Source organism: Callorhinus ursinus, unplaced genomic scaffold (assembly GCF_003265705.2).
Source record: "Callorhinus ursinus isolate GAN/ISIS: 27379988/994484 unplaced genomic scaffold, GSC_fseal_2.0 scaffold70, whole genome shotgun sequence".
NCBI classification, from domain to species: Eukaryota; Metazoa; Chordata; class Mammalia; order Carnivora; family Otariidae; genus Callorhinus; species Callorhinus ursinus.
Genome location: NW_027397132.1, coordinates 3101896 through 3128409, shown reverse-complemented (window position 1 = coordinate 3128409; position 26514 = coordinate 3101896). Strand labels below are relative to the sequence as shown.

The 26514-nt window shown below is 48.2% G+C and overlaps 1 long non-coding RNA gene across 1 annotated transcript in view; it reads left to right on the top strand.

The window, feature by feature from the left end:
- LOC141371387 (uncharacterized) overlaps nucleotides 1–26514 on the top strand; it is a 45485-nt gene that overhangs the window by 9210 nt on the left and 9761 nt on the right. The window contains exon 2 of the long non-coding RNA XR_012376321.1: nucleotides 18353–18553. This is a non-coding gene — a long non-coding RNA (uncharacterized lncRNA). The remainder of the gene's footprint in view (nucleotides 1–18352; nucleotides 18554–26514) is intronic.

Sequence of the window (26514 nt, the reverse complement as noted above, 5' to 3'; positions counted from 1 at the left end):
TTTCTATAGTAAAGTTACTTCAAATATAATGATACAAGTATGTTGTAAGTAAAGGAATAGAAAAACATTAACTAAAAAAAGAAGGAATGGCTATATAAAATCAGATGAAGTAAACTTCAGAGCAAAGAAAATTACCAGAGACAGAGAGACATCACATAATGACTAAAGGGTCAGTTCGATGAGAAGACACAGCAATCCTAAATATGTATGCACTGAACAACAGAACTAAAATATGACACGCAGAAATTGATAGAACTGAAAGAAGAAAAGAACCAGTCTACAGTCAGATTTGTAGACTTCAACACCCTTCTCTCAACAGTTGATAAAACAACTAGAGAAAAAAAAAAAGGTTGCACAAAAGTTCAACAACACCATCAACTATCAGTATGAATTGACATTTATAGAAAACCCCATTTGAAGACAAAATACACATTTCTTTATTCATGGAACATTATCCAAGAGAGATCATATCCTGAGCCATAAAACAAATTTCAGTATATTTAAGAGCATTGAAATTGTATGGAGTGCGTAATCTGAGCACATCGGACTCAAACTACAAATCTGTAGTGGAAAGGTAACAGGAAATTCTCCAAATATTTGATATCTAAAAAATAGAATTCTAAATAATCCATGGATCAAAGGAGTCTCAGGGAAATTTTAAAGGTACATAGCACTGAATTTGAATGAAAATACGTATCAGCTCAAAGAGCGCTTGAGAGGGAAATTTATAGCACCATATTTACGTTAGAAGTGAGGGAATTCTGAAATCAGTAACTTGAGCTTCTACTTCAAGAAACTAGAAAAAGAACAGAAAAAAAATAAAAGCAAAGCAAAGAGAAGGAGGTAAATAATAGGATAAGAGCAGAAATCAAAGAAATTGAAAAAAAATCATTAAAACAGAAAGCTGGTTATTTGAAAAATTTAAGAAAATGGACATATCTCCAGCAAGACTAAGAATAAAAAAGACAATTATTACGAGACGGGATGTCCTTACTGATTCTGCAAACGTCAAAATGATGAGGGAATACTATAAACACTTGTACAAACATAAATTTGACAACTTAGATGAAGTGGGTGAATTCCCTGAAAAGGACCAACTACCATAAGGCACTCAGTAGGAAATAGATCATCTGGATAGCCTTGTCGCTATCAAGGAAATTGATTCATAATTTCAAGCATCCTATATAAAAATTTCCACAGTGAGATGGATTCACTGGACAGCTCCACTGAATATTTAAAGAAAAATGAGCGCCAATTCTATAGAATCCATTCCAGAAAACAGAAGAGGTGAGAACACTTCCCAGCAAATTTTATGAGGCAAGTATTAGCCTGATGCTAAAATCAGATGAGCCCAGTGCAAAAAAAGAAAACGTCTCATCAACGTACTGTGTGAATATAGAGACAAACATGTGGTACCATGTATATGACAGTCTTGAAATGACAAAGTTCTAGAGATGAAAAACAGATTTGTGGTTGCCAGCATTTAGGGATGGGTAGCGGGGAGGTGGTTGTCACTGCAAAAAGGGACAGGAGGGAGAACTTTGTGGTGATGGGACAGTTGTGCGTTTCCATTGCCGTGGCGGTTCCACAAATCCAGAATGGGAGACGGTGCACAGAGCTACACACACACATTGTACCGAGGTCAGCTTCCTGGCTTTGCTATTGCACTAGCATCGTGTAAGATGATGCCACTGGGGGTAACTGGGTGAAGGTATACTGGAACTCTTTGTGATAATGTTTCAACTCCCTGTGTATCCATAACCGTTTTAAAATAAGTTTTAAAAATCACAGTGATCAGTGATTCATCAGTTGCGTGTAACAACCAGTGGTCATCATTGAACACTACCTCTGAAACTAGTGATGTACTATGTGTTGGCTAATTGAATTTAAATTAAAAAATAATAAAATCACAGTGAGATACCCCTACACACCTATCCAAAGGGCTAAAATTAAAATGACTGACCGTAACAGGTGTTGGTAAGGTTTTGGAGGAATTGGAGACTTCATACGCTGCTGGTAGCAGTGTCAGGTGGTACAACCACTTTAGAAAACAGTTTCACAGTTTCCCGAAAAAGTTAAATACACGCAGTATAATCTAGGTCTTCTGGGTATTTACCCCAGAGAATGAAAGGGTATTTCCAGGAAACAACCCACATGTCCATCAGCAGGGGAACGAATAAGCCAACTGTGGCACATTCATGTGGTGGGGTATTGCTCAGCCACAGAAAGAATGGGTGTAGAAGACACAGGGCCTCGTGGACAAATCTCAGATCTGCTGAGTGAAGAAGCCAGGCCAAGCAGAGAACATGCTGTATGATTTTTAGCCTATGTAAAATTCTAGGAAACGTGAGCAAATCCATAGCAACCAGTGGCCAGTCCTTCGTTGGGGGATGGGCAAGTGAGATGGTGGGCAGGAGGGAGTGATTGGAGAAGAGTTTTATGGGGAGCAGATGTGCTGGCTGCTTCGATTGTGAGGATGACTCTGTGTGTGTGTGTGTATTTATGTTACTCTCTTTAAATACCTATGGTTTGTTGTATATCAGTTATACCTCAATAAAGTTGCTAACATTGAAAAAATTTATTTGTGGATTATCTGTGTAATGATAAAAACAAAGTAAAAAAAATGTACACACTCTTTGGGGAGAATTGATGCTGGACTCCCACCCAGGCGGCCCACCACAGCGGGGCAGTGGAGGCCCCTGTCCGGTTGTACACTGGGTAGAGGTGTGAGTCTCACACCTCTGCTCACAAAGGAGGGGACAACGATGAAACCCTCCCTCTCTAACCCTCTGCACCAGCCCTCCTCCTGCTAGTGGGGTATGTGGCTGTCGGTGCGGACTCCGGCCACTACGTGCTGTCTTTGTTGGTCTCAGATCTTTGCTCCACCCCCTCTCATTTTCCGGGAGCCGCTCCCATGCAGCTCACCCTGCGACCCCCCAATCCCAGCTTCAAACCTCCGAGGCTAAGAGCCCATCTGCACCAACCTTTCTGTGTATCCAGCTCTTGCGTCTGCACTTGGCAGCAGCCCCATCAAAATCGTCCTTACCACACAGACCCATAGCAGTGCCAAAGGGAACACCGCAGGAAGAGAAGGAAAGCAAGCCCAGGGACCGTGGGTACAGGTCCCATCACCCCCCACAACAAGTGTCCTTGAGTCTACACAAACTGTGGTGTTTAGGGCTGTATGACCTGCACTTTTAAATTCCCTGGGCCGGCAGGGATGGCACGCCTTCCTCCTAAGACTCAGGGGTGTGGGAGGGTGTCCCTGGGACATGCTAGTGGCACTGACTGCCCCCCTGGCTTAGGAACAAGCCCAGCACTTTGAAACCAAAGCACATATCCTGCCTGGAAGTAAGAGGGTGCCACGCCTTCCCCTCTTATTTGTTAGAAAGGGAGATTATGCAGGAGGTTGCACGGGCTGGCATTCTGGGGACAGACTCATGAGCAGTACTCAGATGTGCTTGCCCAGTCCCCTGTAGGCTGAGGACATGAACATCTTTCCAAGCCCGTCCACGGAGATGTGGATGCACCCTGTGGCCTGTGTCATGCCTGCTGCTGAGTCTCCCAACTGAACACAGACTTCCTAGGCCTATTGGTGTGGGGGGCAGGCAGTTGCTATCCAGATCAGATGGACTGGGGAGGGGCGGGGAGGTGCATTGTCTCTCGTGGAATCTGGGGCGCTGGGGGACAGCTGGATGGGGGTGAAGATGGGGGTGGGAGGGCAGTGAATCTCCAGGCCCATGGACACACGCATGCAGGGCTCTCGGGAAGCCACTGCCCCTCTTGGCAGGGCCTTGGGGACACACCTGGGGGTGGTGGCAGGGGTATCCAGGGATCCAGATGGGGCAGCGCAGGACCTGCTAGCCAAACTTGAATTTCCACAGCAGAACAAGGCCTCACGGAGGGTCAGGAAGCTGTTGGGAGAGTTCCCTCCTCATCCCTGCAGGTTACCCTGAGCAGCATGGGTGAGTGACATGTGGGCTCCATGGGGAGGAGCTAACGTTGAGGAGATAAGGCAGAGTAAAGTGCTGCGTGAAGTGCCAGACGCTGGGGGCTCCTCGGCCACATCACAATGGACGTGGGTGTCTCCGACGAAGGTGTGAGGACACAGCCCTGGCTCTGCAGACGTTAGCTGCCACCCTTGTCACTTCAGGCGCTCAGGAGACATGGCGCCTGTGACAGGAGGGACAGCGGGTGCTTCAGATGAGGGCAATATCAGTGTGTCACGGAACAGAGGGACAGAATGTTCTGGAACAAACATGGTGGAAGAGAGAGAAAGATTTCCAATCCCTGGAAACAAGGCAGGAAGAGTTCAGGCAGAAGTGAGTGGACCCAGTGTCCCTGTCTGTGGAGCATCCTCGAGAATGATGTCTCTAAGTAAGGAAAAGCCCATTCACTGCAGCCCATTCACTGCAGGGATAATTTGCAAATGCAGGCGCCAACCAGTGCTAATTTTTCAGGTTGAAAGATGGCTGAGCCCCACAGGCAAGTGTGCAGACCCCTTCCTCTCCCGCCGCTGAGCAGGAATCTCAACAGGCCAAGAGCGGATGATTTAAATTACTGCATAGCCTTCTTCCGTTGTGATCAGGGCTTTGGGCTAGCCCGCTGTTTCCCACTATTTTATCCATATCCGAACACTGTCTGTACTATAATTCAGTCCATGATTTTCTTTACATCAACCTTTGTTCTTCTGTTTTAATCTAAATCATTGTCTTTCTAGTTTACCTTAAAATAGCTCATACTAACTCCACAAGCATCTGTGCGTGTACTGACCAAGCCATCTTGCCGGCCACATTGGGACACGGTGGACGCGAATGTGGGGGAGGGCGCCCGAGTGCGCAGCGACAACACAGCAGGAGATCACCGGGAACAGAACTTTTCTCCTCCACGGGGGATTTGGGGATTTGAACTGGAATGTTTTAAGAAATACGGCAAAATCTGCGGGGAAGGCTCTCACTGTTAATCCTCCTCTGCGCCACAGCCAGGGAAGGCATTTTGGCACCTTCTCCTCTGTGCCTTGCTGTACGAAAGCCCGCCCGTCCGCCAGTCGGAGGGTAACGGCAGCAAGCACAGTGCCCATGGTCACCTCAGCTATAGAACACCCTGTCTTCCTTATACTGTGGCTGTGGAGGCATCGCCCGTAGCCTCATCACCTTAAAAAGTAATCCACCAATATTTGGGCCTCCACTGTGAGCGGGGTCCTGAACTGGGCACAGGGCAAGGACTAGAATTTCCAGAATCCTCTTGGATTGGGGAAACCTGAGTGGGGTTTCTTGAGAAATGCATAGGAGTGAATAGAGCTGGCTAAATAGAGAAACTTGGAGTCCTGTAGGGAAGATCTGGACCAATTCATATACAACACACTGGGACAGGGAATGGGGGACACAGAGCCAGCCAGGAACCCAGCTGGCCCAGGCGATCAAGGCTAGTGATCGCCATGAGGATGAAGCAGAAGCCACCACTACCCCCTAGCAAGACGAGCACCGTCTCCAGTGTGCACGGAGGTTGACTTCATTAAAATGGGTCCATATGAAAGGCACAATCTAGGCAGCACCCTGTGCACCCTGGATAGCACCTCCTGGGCTTCACTCTCTCCCTCTACCCTCTGAGGATTCAAGCAAAACAGATTTTGGTGCTACTGCCCAATGTGATCTGCTGAGGAATTTGAGGACGGGGAGATGGTATTGGACACCATCAGTCAATATATTGATAACACTTTATACAGTTTAACCTCAATGTCTCTTGAAATTCCCATTTTAGAAGAATCAGAAAGGCCAAGATTTCAAAATCAGAAACCAGCCTCACACTCCGTCTCTACTCCTCATTCATTCATCAGGCTCATTTGGGCTTCTGCTACGGGGCAGGCACATTGCTAGGCACCAGGGGAAGGGGGAGACAGAGACAGAAAGCACAGCTTCTGTCTCAGGGAGCTCACGGCCGTGAAGGAAGGAGATAGTCCACGGCTGGTTCAAATTCAGCACCAAGGCCACACCAGTTCTGTGGGGAGCAGAGACAAGCCGGAGAGCCACGCAGAAAGGGAGCTATCTGAGCGGTCTTGAAGGATGAAGAGCAGATGGTCACACAGAAAGGAGAGAACCACTTCTCACCCACTAGAATGGTGGACCGTATAAAGGGTTGGCATTACCAAATGTTGGTGAGGGTACGGAGCTGCTGGACCTCTCTTGTTGTTGGTAGGCATGTAAGATGGCTCCATCACATCGAAGAACCGTGTGTCCTATCAAATTAAACACACATTTACTCTGTAACCCAGCGAGTCTTTACCTGGGCGTTCACTGGAGAGAAATTTAAATGCATCAAAAACAAACCATGTGTACAAGAATGTTCACGGCAGCCTTGTCCTGTCATCCCAGTGTTCATGAACACAAAAGGGATCAATTGTGGATTTGTTCGGAATGTGGATAAACATATTCCAGGCAATGGAATCATACTCAGCAATAAGAAGAAACAAACTCTTGATACATAGTGTCTTGATACACAGTGTGCTTGAATCTCGCAAACATGTCTTTCAAAGGAGGCCAGACGCAAAAGAATACGTGTAATGTGACGTCATCCTATGAAGTCCAAGAACAGACAAAAGAACGAATCGAGGGTGGTAGAAACAAGAAGGTGGTTTTGGGGGTGAGAAGCCGAGTGGCAAATGGTCCATGTCTAAGTGGTGGACGTGTCTACACCTTACTTTGCATGGGGGTGGTGATCAAAACTGTTAACGCTGACCTCTTACGATCACATATCCCAAAGCAGAATGAGGAAAAAAGGTCCTGGAATATTCTGCATATGGTAAAGACTAAGGATTTCAATCCAACTGGAGCATACGATGCCTTTGAGAAAATAGGAAGTAGATGGAAGCAAGATAGAGAAATCCTATTAGGCGACATCCTTAAAATTAAATACTCAGATTTCTTATGCTATAAAGGGGTAAATGATAGGAGCTTGTGTAATACTAAAGTTCTCAGAGAAGAAATCATCAAAACACCCAGCTAGCCAACCAGGACATTTTGGCTCAAGGCATGTTTTTTAAATAATGTCATGGCCCATTTCGTTTTGGTCTTGGTGTCTGGAGCAGCATCTACGGACTCAGGCAGCCCATCCTGGTCATCCTGGATCCTGTCTTCATGGTGTGTGTTCTGGTGAAGGAGTTTTATGCCCTTTTAACCAACCAAGGGGCAGGTTCCAGCTCACGCTTGCTGCTTCCGTGCATGTCCTTGACCAGAAGCTAGTTAAACCTGGGCCCTCTGTGCTGGCAACATCCTATCCCTCCCTCTCAACCCGAGATAGGAATTAATCATCAGCTAATAAGCTTGAAGCCCCTTTTCATATTCATAGGTTCATTTCATACTCTGATGGCTTTGAAAAATACGGTGTGGCTCTTTGCAACCGTACCAGCATCTAAGATGGTGGAGTGGTCGCCTGCGAATCGGCAGTCATTTCTGGAAAATAAAGGCAGGTCAATGTGGAAATGACTAGATATACCCGATGGTGGCATCTGAAGTAACCATCTGTCCTTTTGCTGAAGTTAAAATAGCCAACTGTCAAGGCAGCTAGATCTGAGCAGTTTCAGCGAGTCAGGTGCCTTCACCAGCGGCGGCCTCCAGGAAAGGGCCTCTGCGAGGTCTTGGGCAGGCCTCTGTCCAAAAACCTCTCTCACCTCCACTGATATGACAACTAAGTCTCTACCACTGGACAGTAGTTTGGTGGGGACTTTAGGGCCAAGACCACATTTTAACCCCTTCCTCAGCCATCCTTCCTCCTACTTTTGCATGGTGTTAGAACATCAGATGGCCCCGCGTCATTCTGGACATCAATTTTCCAGGTTTCTTTCCCACATTTTTCAATGTGTTCTTAGTGGCCAAGGTCCCAAACCTGGTTTCCAGCCTCAGATCTGGCTCAAGTTGGCCACAGGCCCTTTAGACACCTGGGTTTCCTCACATCTCCAAAAGCATTGGATGGTCCAAGGGATTATCTCCTCTTCATGAAGGATTTCAACAGTCTTCCCTCAGGCCCATTACCTGCGACTAAAAACCAGTCACTCGGAAATATGCATGCCTCATGATGTCCCCCAGCTTGACTTCCAGCAAAGAAACAGGCTAGCTCAGCAGAGGGGACTCCTCTGAGACCCTGGCGCTAGTAACAGAGGTCGGTTGGCCTGGCATGCGGCGTTTGGTGTTGACTGTCAGCACGTGGCACTCAAACCCACCAGCTTGCCGCCACGCTTCTTCAGAACGCTCTGGAAAGAGCCAGCATCACACATGATCTGACTCCGTGTTTTTCTTCTTCTTCTTCTTCTTCTTTTGGTAATGCATCTAATCTTTCCTTGGAGAAACTCCCAAGCCATTTCTCTACCCCAAGCCATACCTGTTTTCAGTCACGTAATCTGCTTTAGACCAAATGGAAGTGTGGAATCCAGCCTCATCTTCACAGAGGGTGACAAAGGGAAACGGCTCAAAACTGTCCTCCCCCCGGACCTTCGCCAGCAGGAAAGCTCCAGGAGGTAGGTGTTGGCAAACCAGCCCCCCAGAGCAGGCCGGGGGGGGACACCAGGCGCAGGGGCCAGGGGGATGCCTGGGCAGATGGGGAGCGGTGTCAGGGTCTTAAAACTCCTTTCATTTAATGTCATCGGGTTCTCTTCCTCGCTCCCTTCTTCCTTGTCATCCTCTGCCATCTGGCTTCTCTTTCCCCAGTTCAGCTTTGCTAGGCACCATAATGGTACCCGCGAGCATACTACTTACACTGGAGTGCCAGGCGCAGACATTAATAAACGGATCTGTCTGCGTCCAGTGGTGCCAAAGGAGAAGAACCAGTTCTGTGAGCAAGTAACCCAGGTCCAGGGGGTCTCCCTGAGGATGGAACGCACCCATCTTTCTGGTTTCTCTCAGCTAGAGAAACTACGAATCTGATTCCAAACTCCCCATCTGATGAAAATCCTTAGATGACAGGGAAATGTGGACAACATCATTACGTCACTAACGTGCGTACCAAAATGCTTTAGCCATACCCAAATCTGTATTTTTAAGAAGGGCAAGGTTGGGGGGAGGACGAGGCACACAGGACTCAAGTTTGCAAACGTTAAGTATAGCGATGGCATTATTTTTCATTGTTATCTTCTGTCCCGATCCCCCCCCCCCCCCCCACCACCACCACCACCATGGGGGACCTAGGGAAACGGTGTCTTGGAAATTCTGTAGGCAGATCCCAGTGACACAGAACCCATGTGGCTTTCCTTCTCCCTGCCTGGAGCTGGAGATGAGGAGGCTCCTTGGGACCTGCCCACTCTGTGAAGAGGTGCCTCGTGTGGGCTCATGCCGCTTTCTGCAAAGTGCTTCAAAGAACAGCTCCCCTCATGACAAATGAATTTAAGGTGGGAGAAATACAGGGAACCTGTGCTGGGTGAGCGGCTGAGCCCTTCTTCACGGACAAAGAGGGTGGGGGATGAGTTCGAGCAACACTGTCCAATCCAGGCCAGTCTCTGAGCAGAGAGCAGTGAAAACCTCCAAGCTCCATCATTAGCTGTGTTGGACGAGTTCCTGTTCAGTGAAGAGCATCTTAAAGGAAAAGATAGAGTCTGTACTGTTTCAGCATTTTTTTTAAGCCAGAAACCAACCCAAACCCTCAGTTTGGCCAGACTCGGATGCAGTAGGATGACCTCCATGGGACTGTTTCACCCTCAGTTTTGTTGTTGTTGTTTTTATCTGCACTTGCTTTTTAGGTAAAAGAGGCCAGATGATAGCAGAATACATTCACAGCTGAAATAATAAAAAAAATATATATATCTTCTGGGAGCGACACGCTTGCTGGCTCATACCAGCTGTGAGAGCCAGTTACGCACACGGCATCCCCACTCACGTGGAGGAGTATCACACCGGGCACTGGAAGTCAGCCATGTGCAAGAATTTACACCATGAAATTGGTGAACACCACAAATCAGAGCTTCTGCCCTCGTGGAGCCAGCTGATGAACCCTTGCCAACCTGCCAGTGATATCCCTCCATCTAGAATTCGGGCCAGTTTCCTCTCTGGCATGGTGATTCCTTAAACCAAGATGATCTTTATATTCTATAAAGATTGATGTTCATAGACGGGAATTGCAGAAGCAGGGAAGTCAATTCAAGCTCTAGAAACATTTTAACGAGCACGATGAAATAAGTCTTTTTCTCGCTCAGTGGAATTAATCAGAAGATGTCATGTCTCTTTTAATTCACCTGAATCCCCCATTACTTCAATGATTCTGGCCGACGGAGGGCTTATGTTAGATGCAGGTTTTCCCTAGTAACCTAAAGGAAAGCGTTTCTATAAAACCATAAGCCACAGTGGCATACATTAGTACGGGAACCAGTTTTTCTTGTAAAAGCAAAACTCCTCTTCAGATTTCCTTTGCTGAGTGAAAATAGGCACCGACGTAGATCTTTACTAAAATCAAGGTGGTGTTAACATGAACTTTCAGAAAGCAGGCATCCCCGAGCACCCAAATGTCTTTTTCGGCACTGGTGACCCATGCAAACACGAGTGACCAAAGGCCGCGGAGAGTGTCTGGTATCAAACACCGGGAAGGAAGTGGCCAGGAACGCATCGTGGAAGCGCGCACGGTGTGGCCATCAGGGAGGAGAAGGGTGGCAGTTGGCTCTTTACGGTGTCCAGGAATTGGAGCAAGACGGGTCTAGGAGCCCAGGCATAAATATTCAGGGTTTTCTTTTCCCCTTTTTACAGACAACAGTATGAGGCCAGACGAGCCCATTTGCCTTTTCCCAGCCCTGCACATTATTAGCGTGGCCTAAAAGGCCCAGAGCCCAAATGAATTTAGAACAGGTATAAAAAATAAAAATGTGAGGATTTTACTGGAGCTAGAAATTATGACCCGAGGCCCCGGTCATCTGCTCACTCCGGCACCTGCAGGCCAGGCCGCCAAGCAGAGACAGACATGCATCCTGTGTGGATGGCTGGGATTCTGCAAGGGAGCGGCTCCAGCCCTGACCCGTATAAATGTGCAAATCCCCCCTGCACCTCCTCCCCTCCCCCCCTCCCCACCACGCTCAGCACGTCCTCGGCGTGAAGACATGTCAGCACGCATCCCAGGAAGGATTGGGTGTACCTGCGGCAGCACGTGGAGTGCCCTTGAGAGGGAGGCCGCAGGGGCAGAACTGCAGAGCCAGAGCGGGGGTGACAAGTCCTCCAGCTTGGACAGTTTATCCGGAGCCAGCTCCATGCTATTAGCAGAAAAGAGACTTTGGACGTTCTGCTTAATCTCCTTTTATTCCTTCAACATCTGAGGACTTAGTGCCTCCCACGGGCCTCAAGTCTGACGCCACCATGCCCCCCCCCCACCACCACCACCACCACTCGGAACTCACTGTTTCCTCTCTTCTCCGTGGAAAATCCACAGCAGGAAAGGTGCCTGCCCTGGGCCCTCTTCCATCTCCACCCAAGCCTGCGGGAGCGACAAACATGCCCCCACAGCCGCCGCCCACGGTTTTCTGAATGTTAAAACAGTTTTAAGCGTTTCCCGCTGCAGACACGCTCAGCGGCCCTCGTGTACAGGATATAAACTGTTTTAGAAACTAAATAAATCTACATATTTCCAGTCTCCGAAACACATCTTGTTCAATGAAGCTGCAAGGGGAGGACGATTTTGCTACGGAATACTGATGCATTTCAGAGCGTTTCCCCTGCAGCCCAGGACAGATGACATGTGGCAGCCTTTAGTGACGAGGACCCCGGTGGGCAACGACTTGGACCAGTGTGTTTGCAGAGGTCTGTGTTTCTGCTTCAGGAAGGACGTAAGGAGAACAGCTCAAAAGATCAGACTTCGGTTTCCCAAAAACGTTGGAAGAAGTTTCTCCCCATGAATTACTGGAATGTTGGTTCTTCTCGTTGCCTGAATTGTCTGTTTGCATGATGATTGTTTTTGGTTATTTTTAAAACCATTTTTGCTGAGCTATAACTCCAGTATAGTAAACCACATAAATCCCAAGTGCACATCATGGGCACATCGTTACCCATGTTCCCACCTGCGTAACCATCACCCACGTCAAGATACAGATGACTTCCAGCTTCCAGAAGGTTCCCTCGTGGTCCTCCCCCCTTGTCCTCCACGCCCTGCCCCCCAACCCCCTCCAGGTTACTACTTCTCCAGCACTTAATTACAGACGGGTCTGAACCCCGTGCCAGCATGATCACGCCCTGATCCTGCTCTACTGCTGTTACGCGTTCGGTCTCCTCGGCTCCGTGTTGCATGTGGCCGCAGGTCACTCTGCGAATGTACCCCAGGAACTTGTCCATCCTACTGTCCATGGAGGGTTGGGAGTGTCCCGTTTGGAACTCTCGTAGTTAACACTGCTACAAACAGTTTCGGATATGTCTTCTTGGGGACGTAAGCGCCCATCCCTCTTGGGTACCTCCTCAGGCAGGGGTTTCTTGGATCATGAGCGGGTGTACGTGTTTAGCTTCAGGAGACACCGCAGAACTGTTTTCCACAGTGTCCAGGACCGCTCCACGCTCCCAGCAACGATGTCTGTGTGTCCCAGCTGCTTCTCGTCCCTGCCAACACTCACTAGCGCCGGGTGTCAGTCGATCATGCCTTTGCATTTCCCTAAGAGATGACGATGTTCACCACACTCCCACTCTGTTCCACTTACAGAAATTTCCCCCCCCACTATTCAGGCCCAACTTGTAGCTCACCTTTTCTGCGATGCCTTTTCTGACGCTGACTCTCATATTAGCATTCCTTCTTCGACCCTGTATGGAGAAGCAGATGGCCAGCACCCCACGGACGGGAACTTGGGTGTCCCCCGACTCTCCCATGCTCACGTCACAGCATTGCTCCCTGCACCAGGCAGAGCCGTTATGCCATGGGTACTCATGATGGGAGGAAGTTTTCTTTTATTCTCTTCATCTGCCCAATGAGTCCGACACAGCTGACACCGCCGAGCTCCGAGCAAGGGCTCGGGTGCCAGTAAGTCAGCTCACTGGTGGGTTATGAGGTTGCCAGTACTTTTTTTTTTTTTCAAGAGTTTACTTATTTATTTGACAGACAGCACAAGCCAGGGGAGGAACAGAGGGAGAGGGAGAAGCAGACTCCTTGCTGAGCAGGGAGCCTGACGTGGGGCTCTATCTCAGGACTCTGGGATCACGAACTGAGCCGAAGGCAGACGCTTAACTGACTGAGCCACCCAGGTGTCCCCAGATTCTCTTGACCACTTTGCTGCCTCTGGTTTAGTTCCTTAAAGTGTGAGTCCTGTTTTCCAGGCCAGGATTTTGGGGGCCTCCAGTCTGGATGTCATTACCAGCACCTCTTGTGGTGTGGACACAGATCCCATCAGTAATCCATGTGACATTCGCCACCGTCACCACCGCCACCATGGAGATCACGTGCCACTTCTTGAGCCATCTGCTCCTCCTCAAGGTACAAAGCACTCATCCCATCCAAATACAGCATGGGTGCCTCTGGTGGTGGCCCCTGGCCTGCTCCCAGGGCGCCTTGCCCCCTCCCAGCTGCCCTGAGGACACCCGAGAGCTGGCCGGCCGCCCCTCTGGGCTGCTGGGAGCATTTAATAAGATCAAGTGTGGGAAAACAATTTGCAAGCCTGAGGATCACAAACAAGAACTAAAGAAGATGCCCCACATCACTGGGAAAAGTTCTCCACACGTTGCCGTGTGGTTTTTCAGGAGCAGCTTAAAGTAGAGCAAAGCCCTAGTCCGCATGCCCAGAGCATTCCCGGGGCTCCAAGCGCTCTGCTCGCACACCCACGTGAGCATGCACCACAAGTGTATGTATATTTATTTATTTATGAAGCATACCATACTGTGAGAATATATTATGTACGTAATAAAGCATACTACAAAGTAGGTATTTTTTTGAAGGATAAAAGAAAAATAATGCAAAGAGCAGCTTTAAAGGTATTTTCTGTACTGCAGGGATTGTTTTGCATGCCCCCAGACGCAGCACACCCCATGTCTCTTTAATGACGGGGTTCATGGAACAGAAAGCGCTTTCCGTCGGCAGCATGTCCCTCTGGAGACCCGGTTACTTAGGAGGCATTCTCCTCTCGCTGTGCATTCTCACCCCACCAGCACCCTCTCCGTGCGCCAAACATAAATGATGCTGGAAGGCGACGCAGGCAGAGGAGGCCACGGCGCTCAGAGCGGGGACCCAGCCCATACAGGCCCGCACCTGCATTCAGTCCAGCCCTGGGTAGGCCGACCATGTGAGCTCCTTGCTTTGTCATCTCCACTCACCTCGTCCACAAAACGAAGAGAATGATGCAGATGCTCTGTGCGCGTCCTTGGGGCCGTAAGAGGTGGCGCCTGCAGAGTGCGTGGGCGCACCTGACTCTCCGCCGCAGTCCTTCACCCTGTGCTCCGTTAGCCTCAGACACGTGTGTCCCTGACGCTGTCCCGTCCGGCCCGCTCTGGACTCCGTCCCACGCGTAGAGACTCCTGACAGCGCCTTCCCCATCCCTCTAGCAGACACCTCCTCCCGGGACAAGCCGGGCGTCGACTCTGTGGACATCACTCAGCATCTTAAGGAGAAACGACACCCACCAGGTCCCACCAGATGCCGAGCAGAGGTCATCAGAGGCATCCCGGCCCAGTGGGTCCTGCACACAGTGTGCACAAGCTTTTGCATGAAGAGCCAGCTCTCGGCGTCCCCCAGAGCTGCCTCAATCCCCAGAACTGAACCCGAATGTTGGTGACCCTGGGAGATTTCGGGTGGCCCAAGCAGCCTGGTCCCAAGGTGACTTCAACCCATCTCTTTGGAGGACACAGTTCAACGCACAACATTGCCCATTGTTAAATCCTGTGATGGAATTATACATTAACCCCATTTCAGTCATTTGTGCCTCATTATAAAAAAAGAGACATAGCTTCTAGTGGTCTCTTACGAGGGCTTATTTTGCCTCCCAGCTGACCTTGTTCTGCACGTTTCTCTGATGCTGAGATAAATTACACAGCCTGCCCCCATGGTGAGGAGCTCCCTGAACTCGGAACTGGAGACCCCAGACTCTCTGAGGTTCCACCTACCGCCCCAGGCCGCCCCCACAGGGTTCCGTTATGGTACCCATCCACAGCGAGCCTCGCAGAAAGCAGGAGGAGAGCACAGGGAAGCGGGAAGGAGGGGACAGAGACAACCCAAGAACACCATTGATCCACCTCATTAAACCTGCAAACAGAAAAGTGGGCAAAATGTCTGCAAAAATACGACAAATATGTTCCTAGACTTAATTCATAAAGAGCTTGTGTGAATCAATAAGAACAGCAGGCCCCACAGGTAGACATTCAAAGGACGTTCACAAAGCAAGAAATACAAATGTAAATAAACATACGGGAGGACGTTCAACCTCACTAGTAATCAGAAACATAATTTTTTAAATGCTGTCTTTTATTACCAAATTGGAACTTTAAAATTATTATATATTATAATGTGTATATATGATATAATAACTATTATGTAATATGCATATGTTACATAGCAATTATATAATATTTATTATATACATTAAGTACATGTATGAAACATGGGAAGAGTCGGAGGCATGAACACCCTCAGTGAAACTGTAAATTGGTACAAACTCCCTAGAAAACAAGAAAAATAAATAATGAAAAAAGTAAAAAGTGTTCAGATTCACTGAAGGAAACTGAGCCCTGCTACTACCAAGAAAATAAATCAGGCTCACGTGCAAGTTTACAGTAGTAAATAAATATATGGAAAGCAAACTATTAGCACAATAGAGAGGCAGAGGGAGGGAGAAGTTTTCAAATGATTCCCACCTTTGACCTGATGAGTCCACTTCAAGAGAAAAGCTGGAAGTCTCTTCCAATACGGTCATTGGCCATGTGTACCAAAAGAAGGATTCTCAAGAAAATTTGCTTATTGGCACATTATTTGCAAACCAGAAACAATCAGAAACAAAGCAGGAGTGATCCATAGCGGCCTGGCCCCGCAGCACAGTCTCACCCAGGTGCTGTAGCTGCACGCTGAAGAATTTGCACGGCATGGGAAAATCCCAAAATGCTAATGCTGGAATGAAAACATCAAAACACAAGATTGTGCAGACAGCATTAGCTTATGTAAACAACGCTCGGAAAAAAAGCCTAGGCAGAAACACAGAAAAACATGACAGTGTGTATTTTAGGTATTGTCAAAAAAGCCTAGGCAGAAACAGAAAAACATGACAGTGTGTATTTTAGGTATTGTCAAAAAAGCCTAGGCAGAAACACAGAAAAACACGACAGTGTGTATTTTAGGTATTGTCTTACGATTGATTTTTATAACCTTTGGTGAATGTTCAAATATATATATATATATATAAATCTAAACAATAATTCACATAAAAATAAATTCGTGCTTAGTATTTTTGCTGAAGCTGGGCTCTGGAAGGGTGCAAGGGTGTGGGGGCGGGGCACATGGCTATAGACAGGTAGCAGACAAGGTCAGGGGTGGCTGGCTTCTGGCTGTGCAGGGTCGGTGCGTGATGTGACACGGGCAGGCGGGAGGCTGGGAAGCACGGGGGCAGCCTCCTCCCCCCCCCGTTCGAGCAGTGAGCTCTCGGCTTTGCCTTCCCCACTTCTCCCCTCTCCGGCTCGGACTGATGCTGCCCAGGCCAGCCAGGAATCCAGCACGGCCAACCAACCCCCCGAAGGTAGCGCCCCAGGGGCGCCCAGGGCCCCGTCTCCCGGATTGAGAGTTGGCTCGTTCTTTGAATTGGGGTGAAAAAAAAATAAATTGGGGTGAAATACACACAACATAAAATTTACTGTTTTAACCTTTTCCCATGTCCCGTTTAGGGGCATTGAGTGCATTCACTGTTGTGCAACCACCACCACCGTCCACCTCTACAGCTTTTCATCTCGTAAAACTGAAACTCGGACCCGTTAAACACTCACTAGCCATTCCCCTCCCCAGCCCGGGGGCCTTGCCATCCTGCCCTCTGTCTGTGAATCTTATTCCTCTGGGACCTCACAGACGTGGCCACAGCCAGGATTATCTTCCATGGCTACCTTATTCTACTCAGCATCATGTCCTCAAGGTTCATCCACGCGGTGGCAGGTGTCAGAACTCCTTCCTCCTTAAGGCTGAGCAATATTCCAGTGTCTGTGTAATGTATTTATCTGTTCATCCATCAGTGAACACTTGGGGTGCTTCCAGCCTTTTTCACGATTGTGAGTGATGCCGCTGTGAACATGGGTGAGCAAATAAGACCCCTGCTTTCAGTTCTTTGTGGAACTGCTGGGTTCCGTGGTCTTGTTTTAAATGTTTTTCATAGCGGCCATATCACTTTATATTCCTGCCAGTGGTGCACGAGTGTTCAAATTTCTCCACATCTTTGCCAACACTTACTGCCTGGGTTGTCTGTGTGTTTGGTTTGGGCTTTTTTTTTAAGATGTTATTTATTTATTTGAGAGAGAGAGAGAGAGAGCACAAGCAGGGGGAGGCAGAGGGAGAAGCAGACTCCCCGCTGAGCAGGGAGCCCAACACAGGGCTCGATCCGAGGACCCCAGGATCATGACCTCAGCCAAAGGCAGACGCTTAACCAACTGAGCCACCCAGGCGCTCCTGATTTTTTTTATAACAGCCATCCTCATGGGCATGAAGTGGTATGTCATTATGGTTTTGGTTTGTATTTTGAGGGGCTTGACTTTTAGGAGCGCTTGTCTCCCAGCTCATAAAATCCCACGAGCCTTTGCCAGGTGATGCGATGGGATAGATGCAGGGGGGCAAAAACGGAGCCAGGGAGGCCAGTGAGGAGGCCAGGGTCCAGGTGGGAAAGAAGACAGCATTGGACGTCGAGAAACCGATTGGATTCGAGAGAGAGATTTGGGAAGTGGGACTCAGGAGATTGCTAATGGGTCGGACAGGGTGTGTTTCAAAAGGAAGAATCAAGGAAACCGTCTAGGTTTTGTGCCTGAGGCAGCGGGAGCGTGGCTGGGCCGCTGACAGAAATGGGAGTGGGGAGAACAGTTTGTTGGGCACGAAGAAGTTTGAGTTAGCCATCCCACAGAGGTGGGGGGTGATATCCATACATATAGGGACACCGGCTATTCCGATAAAGGAAAGGTGACACCAACCCTAAAAGCAATCAGTACACCACCATCTCCGGCCCAAACCACCCCTAATCCAGTGGGAGAGACTCACACAAGCAGGTAAAGACATCCGATGAGGTACAGGGTGGTGCTCCCCCCAAGCTCACCCACAGCTCACGGCACCTGCTCCACGAATAGTTACTGAGCCGTTTCTGAGCAGGCAGACAGGCCCTCGTAGAGCTCAGAAAGAGTTCCTTGTTAGCGTCAGACACCGGGCTCACTCAGTAGCCACTTCACAAGTGGCTTTTTCTCTCCGGCAGGCGGGTCCCACGCACGAGGTCCTCCTCCAGATGCAGTATCTGGACATGGTGGCAATGAATCCCTCAGGCTCCACCCCCAGGGGCACGTCTGGAAGGGTCTGGAGGAAAACTCCCGAGGGCATGCTGGTCGTGATCCCCATCTGCAGTCTGCGTCACCATCCACGCCCTGGCCGGAGCCCCCCAGGAGTTCTGTCCTGACAGGTAGGTGACCTGAGTGCTCCGCTTTCCGGTAACCCTCAGGGTTGTATCATCTTGGAGCTTTGTTTTATTATGAGGTAACATTTACATGTGGTGAGATGCCCAGGTCATAAGTGCACACGTGATAAATCCTGCAGTTTGATAAACACGTACACCAATGTGATCGCCACACCAGCAAGACATGGAATATTTCCATCACCCCAGAAATTGCCGAGTGTCATACAATGGAACCATCCGGTGTGTACTTTTCCTGTGGTTTGTTCCTTTTTATTACTGAGCAATAGTCCATGGCCTGGATGTACCACAGTCTGCTTATCCACTCCCTTGTTGCAGTTGGGGCTAAAACCAGTAATAGTGCTATCATCTTTCTTGGGAAGGCCTCTCACAGACTGTGTCTTCATCTCCCTTGGGTAAATCTCTAAAGGTGGGAGCATCGTGGAATTTCTGAAAGAACCTTAGCGGTGTTGCTTCTCATCCAATCCCAGATGCCCTCCACCCATTCTGGGTTGACCCCATTGTAAAAAGATAATCCGAATATCCGCCTGGACGCGTCCAACCCACTCTCTCCAGCCAAGGAGTTTTACAACCTCCATGTGCACACTAGGCTGGGCATTTAATTAACTGTGTTGAGGAAAGTGACACAGGGACCAGCTTTTAGTGGCTGTAACACTGAGGGGTTTATGGCCACGTATTAAAACCAAAGCCATAGGGAGACTGGCTTGGAGCCAGACAAATCAGCAGCAAGAAGGGTAAAGATGTGTTGAAAATAAAATTTAATTTTCCAGCTGTGGTTATGAGCAGGCCCTATTCCGGCTTCACTGTGGGGTCACAGCCTAACAAATGAGGCAGGCGCGGAGGCATCCGAAGCCCGGGCTGGCGGCGGACCGAGGAAGATTTAGCAGCCTCCCGTGTGGGCTGGATCCGGAACAGGCACAGCCTCAAAGCAGGATATTAAGTCGGCGTCCTTTTTTGCATAAATCCTCATGGTCACAACCAGGGAATCACCTGGAACCTATGTTACTAAATCGCCCTGCACAACAGGTCAGGCACAGCGGGAATTAATTCCGTACTCAGCCTGGAGCGAGAATGTCACAGTCCAGGCGGGCCCCTCGCTTGCGGCGGAGCCCGTCCCCAGTCAGAGCGGCCGTGTGGCCACATAGGTGGCCGCTGCAAGCCCAGCTGCTGGACTCACCGCCCACCTCCTCGGGCTCTGTGGCCAGGACATGTCCTTCTTCTGCCGATGTGCCCGCACCCGCCACCGTGGCTTCTCAGCCCCTGCTGGTCTTTCCCTCCTCCCCGCCTGCCATGCACCGCCATCCTTCCAGGTCTGCCTAGTGCCAGTTGCTGGCGGCCCTGTAGGAGTGCACACCTCGCCTGCCGTGCCCCCCACCCATCTCCATTCCGCATGAGCTTGCTGGGGCTGCCGTAACCACGTGCCACCCGCCCAGTGGCCTGACCATCGGAAATACTGTCTCGCAGTCTGGAGGCCAGACATCTGAGACCGAGGTGTTGGCAGAGTCACGTTCCCCTGCAGGCCACTGGGGGCCAATCTCGGTGGCTCCTTGGCTCGTGGTGACATCACTCCAACCCTCCCGTGACTTTCTCCAGAGTGTGTCTCTTCGCGTGGCAGTCTACATATAAGGACCCCAATTACACCGGATGGGGGATCCACCTGATTCCAGTATGGCCTCATCTTAACTACTGAACTGTATCTGAGCAACCCTATTTCCAAACACAAGCACGCTGTGAGGCACTGGAGGTTAAGACTTCACCAGACGAGTCGGGTGGGGTGGGACACAACTCAACCCATGAAACCTGAAGCAATTCCTTACACACTGCAGGTGCCCTATAAAGCTGTGACTTAATCATATGCTGATGGGGCACCCAGGAGATGCCAGGTATGGGGAGAGCAGTGACCAGTGCGCTCAATGACCTTCAGTCATCTGGATTTGTATGAGTGTCCAAGAACAGAGACGTTCCATTCTCCATGGTCCTCACCGTCTCCCTGCCTGGACCTCGGCTCAGCACAGGTGATGGGGAACGCCTGCAGCCCCACGCGCCCCTCCCTGCAGCACTGTGCTGGGTGAGGTGTGCGTGCCTCTTGCCGAAGTCATCCCAGGTCATTCCCCTGGAGCCTTGCTGAGAGACCGCAGAGACACGGCACTCTCTACTTTGAGTCAGGTTTGATGCCAAAGTCCCCGTGGGCTTGGGGTTGTGTCATCAAGAAGCAGGACTGGTTTGAGAATGTATTCTCAGGGAACGGTCCGTCAGGCCGCCCTCACTTTTGATACTAATTGTAAGTTAAGGGGCCCCCCAAAACCACCCTTAGGTTCAGCAATCTGCCGAAAGACTCAGAGAACTCGTAGAAGGCTGTTCTGCTGATGGTAATTGTTTCGTGCAGTGAAAGGATACAGGTGGAAATCAGCCCAGGGCAGGGTCTGGTAAGTTTCCAAGCGTGGAGCTTCTGGCACAGAGCATGGCCAGCCAGGGAAGCTCCTCTGAGCCAGGGATTTCACGGGGCGCCACCATGTAAGCTTGACGGACTCCTAGCCCCCTGGAGGTTGAGCTGATGTTGCAAGACCCACAGCCCCCACCCTCATTCATATCTACTATTTGGTGTGACCCAAAGCTTCTGGGGAAACAAACACACTTCTGTCAGGCATGACATTCCAAGGGCTTTGAGATCACCCCCCAGAGCCAGGGGCAAGGGCCAGACCTCTTATTGGGCAGTTACATTTTTTTACCAACACACCGAGGGGTCCATAGATCCATTCGATAGGGGATTTTAGTGGATTACATCATTTCATTTCCTATGGGTGGGATGGGGGGGACAGAGGAGCCCGTGAGAATGCGTGGTGGCTGTACAGAGTGAAGCAGCCAGTCTGGGAGCCCTGGCCCTGATCACCACCGTGAAATAGGGGTCCTGCCTGCATGGGGAAATATGTCCCAGAGCGCTTCTCTCTCAGTCCGCAGGGCATGTACGGGAGGGTGCTGCAGGGTTATTGGTGATGCCCGGGAGGTGGAAGCCACCTGAGCCACCACCAGGGGCAGGTGGACGGGTAAAACAGTGGAGCACATAGTCTGGTGCAACACAGCCATGAGGAGTTGGCGGGGTAGATGTATAAACACAAACACGGGTGGATCTGCGTTACGTTCGTGGTGCCCAGTGAAAAACGTAAAAAAAGAAAACGTAATAGGGCACAGAACAATCACAGAAATTAAAAACCCAGCCACACAAAGCAACAATATGCATTTTGCAAAAACGTGAACAAAAAGGTACGCGTCGAGAGAATGTTGGGCCATGGTGGGGTGGGGGGAAGATGATGGGAGTGGGGCGCGGCGTTGAGACGGGCCGGAGGCCTGAGCACGAGCCCAGACCGGGAGCCGCACTGTGCCACCACCGACTCCACTCCACCTGAACTTAGTGACGCTCCCTTAGTTCCAACTATACTCAGATTTAAACAACAACAAAAAAAGAATGTTCTTAATTATCCCTTAGTGGTTCTCGCTGATTTAAAAAAAATGGAACCATTATATTTTAGGAAGAATAAAATAATGTCTGTTGGCTCTTATACATAAGGTGAGGGAATGGGTGTGCTCTTTCTCCACATTCTGTCACCTTCCCGAGATCTGTTGGAATAACTGGATTTATTATTAATAATTATTCATTACCCAACTAATACATTTGAATATTTTGATGAAACAAACGACTTCTTAGGTATTGATGAACAACCAAGGTTAAGAACATTTAGAATACCCCATGCCAAAAAAAATTGTGCGGACCATTCTCCTGTGTCATGTAAGAGTCTCATTTCATTTCACTATATTATTTTATTTCATTATTTGAAGCACTTACATTACACTATGGACCAGACCCTTGCCAGGTAAAATATTAACTAATTTAGCAGCAGGTTTGCAAGATACAAGACCAATCAATCAAAAAATTCAGTTAAAATTCTATACATGAGCAATGAACAACCCAAAAATAAAGAAAACAATCCCATTTACAATAGCACCAAAAAAGAATTAAAAACATCAGAATAAACGTAATAAAAATGAAAACCATTTACACTTTATACTACAAACCATTGCTGAAAGAGATTAAAGATGTAAATAAATAGAAAGATATCCCATATTAATGGAACAAAAGACTTAATATTTTTAAGGTAGCAGTTCTCCTCAGAGTGATTTATAGACTCAGCCCAATCCCTGTCGAAATTCCTCCTGAATCCCTGTCTTTGAAGAAATTGACAAGATGATCTTAAAACACATGTGGGAATTCAAGGCACACAGAATTGCAAAAACAGTCCTGAAAAAGAGCAAAACTGGAGAACTTACTGGTCCTGATTGAAAAACCTACGACAAAGCCGGGATAATCAGGAGAGCTTGGTGCCAGCATAGCGTAGACATCAGGATCAGTGCAGTAGGACTGAGAGACCAGAAATAAACTCCTACATCTATGGGCAGTTGATTTTTGACAAGGGTGCCAGAATAGTCTCTTCAACAAATGGTGCTGAGAATATTGGACCCTTACATCCCACCAATCACAAAAACCAACCCAAACGGATCAGACACCTAAATGCAAGAGCTCAAAGTATAACACTCTTAGAATAAAACATAGTTGTACATTTTCATGACTTTGTATTAGGATGGATTCTTAGCTATGACACCAAAGCAGTAAACAACAAAAGAACAAATAGATACCCTAAGGTGTTATCAAAATTAAAAACTTTTGTGATTCAAAGGACATCATGAAGAAATTGAAAAGAAAATCCACAGAATGGGAGGGGGAAAATTTGCTAGTCCTATATTGGGCTGGGTGTGCGCTTGGATATAAAGCTAGATCTGATAAGGGACAATATCTAGAACATACAAAGAACTATTACAACTCAATAATAAGCAAATGACCCAATTTAAAATGGGCAAAGGCTATGGCTATATATTCTATATTTTTTTTCCCAAGGGAGATCTACAGATGGCCAATAAGCACATGAAAAAATGCTTCATTAGTCATCAGGGAAATGCAAATCAAAACCACAAGGAGGTAACACTTCACATCAGGTAGGATGGCTGTCATCAAGAAGTCGGACAAAGAGGTGGAGGGGATAAGAACCTAAAGTGGTACAGCCACTTTGGGAAGCGGGCTGGCTGTTCCTCGAACAGTCAGATGTGGACTTACCGTAGGACCCAGCAATTCCACTCCTAGGTATATGCCCACGAGACCTGAAAGTATATGATGATGCAAAAAGTCATGAGGAATATTCAAGCAGCAGGATTCATAACAGCCCAAAAAGTAGAAATGGCTCAAATGTCCATCTGCTTGAGAATGGATAAATAAGATACAGCATACCCATGGAGTTGAGCAGAATTCAGGCACGAACAAGAATCAAGTATGGGCATGTGCAGGGGCCTTGAAAACATGCCACGTGGCAGAAACTTACCACAAAAGACCACCTGTTGTGTGACTCCATCCATATGAAATATCCAGAATAGACTTTTTTGGGTAATAAAAACGTTCTAAAATTGATTATGGTATTGGATGCGCAACAATGTGCGTGTATTTAAAAACCACTGAATGATACGGGAGCACCCGGTTGGCTCAGTCACTTGAGCAGCCAAATCTTGATTTCAGCTCAGGTCATGATCTCGGGGTCATGAGGTAGAGCCCCATGTCAGGCTCTGCGCTCAGTGGGAAGTCTGCTTGGGATTCTCTCTCCCTCTGTCCCTCCCGCTCCTGCTCTCTCTCTTTCTCTCTCAAATAAATAAGTAAATTGTTTTTAAAAAATACATTAAAAAAATAAAAACCATTGAATTATACATTTTGAATCCGTGAATTCACAGGTATGTGAATTACATCTCAAAGTAGAACTATTTGAAAATAGTAATTTAATGCTTCAAACAAGCCCACCATTCTCTGCATTTTAAGGATCACACAGAGAGGTTGAGGGGCATGAAACCCAGCGGCATGGCCCCGGATCCTACATCATTACTCCCCTATCTGCCAGCACATCTTACACAGCCCACCACTCATGAAAGATAGCAAGATAGGTCATGGATGAATGAAGTGGTCCGTTTCCTTCCTTGTATCATTTACCAAATAAATGATGGATGATCTAAAGAGTTCAATATAAAAACCAAGCCAACATCTAGAAAGAAATACAGGGAGTCTCAAGGTACAAAGGACTTTTCAGGCGTAACAACACAAAACAAATGGCACCAGAGATGAATGGAATTATACCAACATACTGAAATTAGAGGGGGGAAACCCACGAACAAAATTAAAAGTGGAAAGACAAAGTGGGAAGAAACATTTGCAGTGTGCATGTAAAACCATGGCTTCAAAGCCAGTTCTAAAACTAGAAAAATAACTACCAAACATGTAAAATATTTGATGGACTCATTAAAAATATAAAACAATGGAAAATGAAGTATTAAAAAATGAAATCTCGGGGCACCTGGGTGGCTCAGTCAGTTGGGCACCCAACTCTTGATTTCAGCTCAGGTCACGATCTCAGGGTTGTGAGATTGAGCCCCGCGTCGGGCTCTGTGCTCAGCGTGGAGTCTACTTGAGATTCTCTCCCTCTACCCTTGCCCCCTGCTCATGCTCACACTCTCTCAAATAAATAAATTGTTTTTAAAAATTGAAATTTCGAAGCTCTATAAAAGGTAGCACCCCATGTGAGTATAAGTGCAATGACATGGACATTTTCATTCAACTGCTCACAGAATAGAAAGCCCCACAGGATTTCTGGAGCCACACTGAGGCAGAAGCATTCACAACAACTACAGTGTTTACACCTTGGACTAGGAATCTCACTTAGCAACTTATACCCAAGTAGCAAATCAACAACCACACAAAGGTTTAGATACAGATATGAGTTCCTCACAACCAGAAATGAGAAATCTATATATGCAGAAATAAGTAAAGTTAAATAAAAAGTTAAATAAAAAAATTAAATAAACCATGATAAGGTTGTCTGACAATTCTAGGTACCGGTTAAAATGCTACCGAACGGCCTTGGGAAACGCAAGCAATAAAACATCACAGGGCAGAAAGCAAGATCCGAATCTGAAATAAGTAAATACAGAGACAAATACGCACAGAGGGAAAAAAAATAGTGCATGGAGCAGCGCTTGATGCACGGCAGGCCCTCGATAATCGTGCGCGATGGTGGAAAATGAGAGCCCGGCAAACACACCAAGATGGGAACGCTGGCTTTTGGGAGGGGTGATTTGGAGCAGTCTTTGTTTTGTCCACGAGTTTGTGCATTTCCTCGATCTTCTGCCGTCCACACGAACTGACTTTCTAATCAGAACATCACGTAATTCGATTTTAAAGGTCTAGAGAGATGTCAGGTGAAAGAAACACTGAGAGCTGCCCGTATTTTCACCAGTCGGTGAGGATGGTCAAATACAAATCCAGCCTAAGCAGAAGCAGAACAGTCAGGTGTTGGGACTGGAAACAGGCTCTTGGTCTCTAAGGAAGGAGGTCGGGGTTCACGTCCAGTCCTGGGCAGCCGTGCGGACCAGAAACTAACCAACACCAACAACAGAACATTTCAGTGGGTTCTCTTTCTCGTTTGATTCCCCGTCGATAATCACCATCCCTCCTGTCAGGAAAGCTTGTGGCTCCTGGCTCATGGTAGGTGTTTGGTCAGAAACCAGAGAAGCACCCCAGAGCCCACTAGGGCCCCGTGGACACCAGGAGCAGGTGCCAGACCTTCAAGGCCACAGGCCTTCAACGGAACACACTCCCACTCCACGTTTGAATATGCGCGCCGTCCTGGATTATTTTTGTGCATGATGAAAAGTCCTTAATGATGCACAGACCCAAGTCCCTAGCGAGGGAAAATACGTAAAATGTCACCCTGAAATCTGAAAACCTTCTCAGCCCGGATAGCCAGGCTGTGTCAGAAGCTGTTGACGAGTGTAACTACAACATTCCTGGAGAGCGGCGGGGGGCA